Raw genomic sequence first — 6,296 nt, forward strand, 5'->3', positions numbered from 1 at the left:
TTATCAACATGGTTTTACCGGTGGGATGGGAGGAGGTCAGAAGGGACAGAGAACCCAGACTGCCTTTCAGGGCCAGAACTGATCAAGCCCATCCTGCTCTTCCCCCACGGGGCTGAGGCCCACGGAAGCCCCCATCTCCTTCTCTGTCCGCACTCTGATTCCACCTGAGCTCGGTAATTCAGTTAATTTCAAGATAGGGTGTATGAAACTGACTATTTCTGAGAGGCAGACCCACGGGTGACCCTGGAAGGCCACCCAGAGACACCTGAACCGAGGAGGGAGGTGAGCCGTCCAAGCCAGACCAAGGGAGTACGCGGAGGGTGGAGCTAAGTCCAGCAAAGGAGGCGAACCGGAAGTGTGATGTCTTCCTCCCTTTTCCTCTCCAGGAAAGATCCTCAGCCCAGTAGGCTGGAGGCGGAAGGTTGGAGGGAATTAGAAAAGGTGAAGCTGAACGGGTTCTAAAAGCAAAACAGGGGCGCCTGGGTGGCTCAGTGCGTTAAGCCTCTGCCTTCAGCTCAGGTCATGATCTCAGGGTCCTAGGATCGAGCCTGCATCGGGTTCTCTGCTCAGGCCGAGCCTGCTTCCCCCCCTCTCTCTGCCTACTTGTGATCTTCGTGTCAAATAAATAAGTAAAATCTTTTTTAAAAAAATAAACAAAAGCAAAAAAGTCTGGATAGTCCTAGCATGTATGTGGCACTCTGCAGGGTGTCTCTGGTTCCACAAACTTCCTCTCATTTAATATTCTCAATTATATAACATAGGCACAAAAGTAATTCTTATCCCCACTTGACAGATGAGGACATGAGATTAAGGAAGGTGTTCTGTGTGCTTTCCTGAGGCCCCGGGATTAGTAGAAGCTCTTTCCTCTACACTCCCTTGTTGAGGTGATTCTTGTTTAGTTTGGGTGGGGGGCGGATAGCAGGTACCAAACTGGCCAAAGGGTGACTGACCATTGTTGCCCAGGGATTGGGGGAAGGATGCAGAGAGATGGCAGCCATCATGTATCATGGAGATCAAGAGGCTGCTGCAGAGACTTAAAGCAAGTGTACCTCAAAATCAGAACTAACAGGAATGCCTGGAAACAGGTCTCTCTGGAAAGGCAACTTCCACACAAGAGAAGCCTAAGGAAGTGGGCAGAGCCGAGAGCTAGAGCTTTGCTTTTTCCCTGGGCTCAGCACCTGTCGGTTAAGGGAATTAACCAACAGGTTAATTTGATTAAAATTTCTGAGCCAGAAATTTTCTCAGAATGTAAGAATTTTGTGGGTGATCCCCAAAGGGCTGTAAGCTTTTTAACTGGAGAACATGGAAGAGACTCCAGACTTCTGTTTATTCTGAAAGACTAGCCCTCCGTGTCAGTTCAGAGGTGTAAATGAAGAAGTCAGGAAGAAGTCACTTTATCATTTACTTATTATTTTTTAAAGAAGTAGGTTAAGCAGTCAGCCTGAAGGCAAATAATATTACATAGCAGAGATGTGGAGCGGGGGTTAGGGACAAAATAAAAGCAAAGACAAGACTTCAGAGAAAGGATAAAAGCCCAGGATGGCTGGAGCCGAGGCAGGGTCTCAGGGAAGGGCGGCCGGCAGTGCTCTCTCTCTCTCAAGACCAGGAATCAGGAGGGCTCAGGGAGGCACAAACAGGCAGGGTCACAACACTCAGCTGGGATGGGTTGGACGCCAAACTTGAGACCATAAAAGACTGAAAATCCCACCGTACCTGGTGGCTATGTCAGCAGAAGTCTGCCTCACACTCAAAATCTACCCAACACAGGTAGCTTCCAACTCAAACCAATGTGAGGCAAAGAGGGGGGATGAGACTGTATTGTGCATGGATGTAACTAATACATGCCCAAACGTGAAATTATTTCTCACCCACACACACACTGACAGCAGGTGGCCTCCCCTGGTGATTCATAAACCCAGGCTCCCCTGCTGAGTGGTTCCACCCTCCCTTGGAACCTCAGAGTCCTTTGTATGCGGTTGCTGGTGGGGTAAGGAGCCTGGAGGACGGGCATGGGACATGTGGGGTGGAGGCGGGTCTGGAGTGGTATCTGTCCCTTCCACTCATACCGCACTGGATGGAGCTTAGTCCCGTGACCAGCCCAGCTGCAGGGGAAACCAGGGAAGGGAGCTCCCTGTGCAACCAGAAAGAAAGCCGAGGAACATGATTCACGGAGTCTGTATGAAGAGTTAGTCAATCCCCAGTGATTTTAGAACAGAGGGATCTGTGTTCCGCAAAATTTTCTTTTTTCTGTGGACCTGTATGTATTATTTTTGCTGCTTTTGCTGTTATGGATTGGGGGTTTTGTTTTGTTTTTGTCTTGCTTTTCTTGGTTTTTCTGTGGTGAAGACTACCTGTGGAGACACGGCTCCTCTATTACAGACCACAGATCACTTCACTTCTCTGGGTCTCAGTTTCCTCATCGGGTGTGCAGTGCATTAGTCAGGGTAAGGTTCAGCTGGAAGTGATTGGGGGGAAAAACACAAAACGTGAGTGGTTAAGCATAACAGAAGATTCTTTCTCAGGGCACCTGGGTGGCTCAGTAGGTTAAGCCTCTGCCTTCGGCTCAGGTCATGATATCAGGGGAGCCTGCTTCTTCCTCTCTCTCTGCCTTAGCTTACTGCTCTGCCTACTTGTGATCTCTCTCTCTCTCTGTCAAATAAATAAATAAAATTAAGAAAGAAAGAAAGAAAGAAAGAAAGAAAGAAAGAAAGAAAGAAAGAAGATTCTTTCTCCCACACATCAGCATCTAGGTAGGCAGTCGAGGATTGGTGTAAGCCAAGCTCTTCCTACGTTGTTGCTTCATTGCGCATGACCTCAATTTCATGCCCAAGATGGCAGCAATATGGAGGAAAGAATGAAGAAGGTACAAGCCATGTGCCCACTGTCTCTTTTTTTCTTAAAGATTTTTTATTTATGAGGTCATCTGGGTGGCTCAGTTAGTTAAGCAGCTGCCTTCAGCTCAGGTCATGATCCCAGGGTTCTGAGATTGAGCCCCACATCGGGCTCCTTGCTCAGTGGAGAGTGGAGAGCCTGCTTCTTCTCCCTCTGCTTCTCCACTCCCTGCCCCCTTGATCATGCTCTCTGTCTTTCTCCCATTCTAAATAAATAAATAAAATCTTTTTAAAAATAGATCTTTTTATTTATGACAGAAGGAGCACTAGTTGGGGAGGCAGGCAAAGGGAGAGGGAGAAGCAGACTCCCCACTGAACAGGAACCTGATGTGGGGCTCTGTCCCAGGACCCTGAAATCATGACCTGAGCCGAAGGCAGACACTTAACCAACTGAGCCCCCCAGGTACCCCTGCCCACTGTCTGTTAAGAAAGATTTTTAAAAGCTGCTATACAGCATTCCATTGGCCATAACCTAGTTACACGATCACACTGTACTGTCTGAAAGATATGAAATGTAATTTTGCTCAGAACAGCATTGTGCAACTAAAATTTGGTCCTTCTATTACTGAGAAAGAATGGGAGAACGGATATTAAGGGACGCTGCATCTGAATTCATAAAGGATTAGACACAGTAATCTCCAAGGTCCCTTACAGAGGTTCTGTGTTTCTATAAAAGCAATTAAAAAGCAAAAGAAAGAAACAAACAAACCAAAAGCAGCAAAGTATAAACAAAAAAGTTATTTTTAAAAAACAAAAGAAATTTGTTATCTAAAACTTGAGGCTAATTCATTTTAAAGTTAAAACTCATACCAATAGCTGTAATCTTCATCCTCCCTCCCCACGAATATATAATGTAGTTCCAGAATTCCACTGACTGAAATTGATAATAACGGGTCATTTAAAATTATTTCCCCATGCATTCACTGAGATGTGAGGATTGAGGGTGCACCGTGGGAGAAACACTGGCGGGGCTGCAACCTCTTTTCACTGCTAACAGAATACTGAGGGCCACAAAAACATTTCTGTAATCATGTATTAAAAGAACTACTTCATTCCTTCCTTCAACTTTCTATTCATTCACTCATTCATCTGTCCTAATTCAGTAAGTATTTCCTGAGTACCACCATTGGCTGAGTACTAGAAGTGGGGATGTGAACATTGTTTTTTATCCATCTTCATTGATAACAGGACTGTAGCCTGACATCTGGTTGACCCACTACATGGCCTTTATCATCAACCTCTTTTATTAGGCTTGGCCTTGTGAACAGGTCCTCCCCAAAGAGATATAAATAGACATGATGTGGGCCACCTGGAGGGCTGGCCTGTAAAATCTCCCACCTGTATTTCTCTATGCTCCCCTTCCACGTGCTAGAATGGCAATAACTAGAGTCACCTTAGAAGTCATGCACTGAAGATGGCAGTCATTGCTAGCCTCTGTCCCAAAATGACTACATGGAGTAGAGAGCACTGTACATACACACACACACCCTAACCTGGAGCAAATGCCCTGGACTAAATAAGAGGTGTGTGTGTGTGTGTGTGTGTGTGTGTGTGTGTTTGTGTGTGTTTGATCCAACATGGTATTTATTGGTTACTGCAAGTTCGTGTAACTTGGTTCTAGAGCATCACCAACCCCGGCGAGCACCATCCACACTATATTTTAGGTGCCTCTGGAACACAACAGCCTAATTAGCAAACCAGATAAGTGTGATGGGTGTGCCAGACCGGGCATCTCCAGTGTAGACAGATGACTGGATCTGTGTCCTCACTTGTGAAATGAAAGGTCACCCTCTCCAAGTCCAACACACGTGATTCTCTGGGACATACCACAGCAGGCAGTAGAGAACTCTAAAAGAGTGGACTTTTCTGGAAGCAGTGCTTTGGGTGAAAATGTTTACCCCCTGGAAGTCAGGAGAAGTAACAGCCTCTCCTGAAAAAATCCTTTCTTCATGACGTGTGGGAATAGGGTAATGGGGAGGGGAAGGGAGAATAGGGAGAGATCATTTGAGGCCAACACTTAACCACAAAGGAGAAAATGAGATTTTGCTTCACCCCCACAGAGAAACCTGCACACATGTCTCTAGCTTCATCCCTTAGAGAGAGTACTAGGTGGGGAGACAGGAGATTGGGGGTCTACCTCTATTGTCACCTTCCTGTGCAACCTTGAGCAAGTCAGTAAGACTTTCTGAACTTCAGGTTCCCTGACAGTACAGGGAGAGAGGACTCTCCATAGACTCTCACTCGATAGATGGGACAGAGGAAATCTAGTCAGTGTGGAGAGCAGCCTCAAATCTTTGGCAGACAGGCATTGGGAAAGGAGGCAGGGAGAGGAGCATTGCTCCTTCAGAAGGCAATCGATCTTTGAAGGCACTCACACTGTTCCACTGAACAACGGGTTAGAGATCGGTTATTGAACCTTCTGTCCCTGAGCTGGGGTGCTGGGGGTTTTCAAGTAAGCTTTAGAAGGGGGAAAAAAAAAAGTCTCCAGAGAAAATAGCAGAATAAAGAACTCCAACAGCCCACCCCCTACAGAAAAGCAACACCATAAAGAATTGGCAGGAGCTGTCTGCAGCACATTTTTTTTTTTATTTTAAAGATGTATCTATTTATTTGAGAGGGGGAAGGGGCAGCAGTAGCAGGAGAGAGAGTCTCAAACAGACTTCAGCTGAGCACAGGGCCCAACGTGGGGTTCAGTCTCGTGACCCTGAGATCAGGACCCCAGCCAAAACCAAGAGTCAGACACTCAACCAACTAGGCCACCCAGGCGCCCCTCAGCAGCACATTTTTTTTAGAATTCTGAAAACTAACTAAAAGTTGAAGCAGCCCTGGGAGCCCTCTTTCGAGAATATCACTGAACCTTGGTAAGAACATCAAGCTTTGTGGCTTTTTTGAACTTACCCAGGTCCCACCCCTCAGTTCTCAGCTCATCAGTAGCGTCGGAATTAACAGTCTGCATTTCCAGTACCAGTACAGGGGGGAAAAGAAGGGACCCCACTTACAAACTGATCTTAGTTAGTCTGTATGGTGGCTCTCTCGAAAACCTACTCAAACATTGTCTTCGTCTTGACCGCCTAATTGGAACTCACCCTCTGCTATAGCCACCAACCAAGATCTATTTTTCCAAAAACATTTATAGACAAAGGTTTCAATTTCTGCTGCCTGAGCCAATGGTTAACAGTGGGGCAAAGAACTGGCCATCCCAAAAGCTTGACAGGAAAGGTTGAGGAGTGAGGTGCTTTGGAGAATGAGGGCTTTGAGAAGCTCCAACCTATCCCTGGCATTCCAGAAAGGTACATCCATGCTGAGGGTTATGCACATACTCAGGAAAGACCCCAAAAGGCCCTAAGCATTTGCCTCTGGCTGACCTGAGACTCTGCATAAGCAAGAGGCAAAAGATAGAATTGC

Source organism: Mustela putorius, unplaced genomic scaffold (assembly GCF_011764305.1).
Source record: "Mustela putorius furo isolate JIRA1106 unplaced genomic scaffold, ASM1176430v1.1 tig00000224_pilon_pilon_pilon, whole genome shotgun sequence".
Lineage (NCBI taxonomy): Eukaryota > Metazoa > Chordata > Mammalia > Carnivora > Mustelidae > Mustela > Mustela putorius.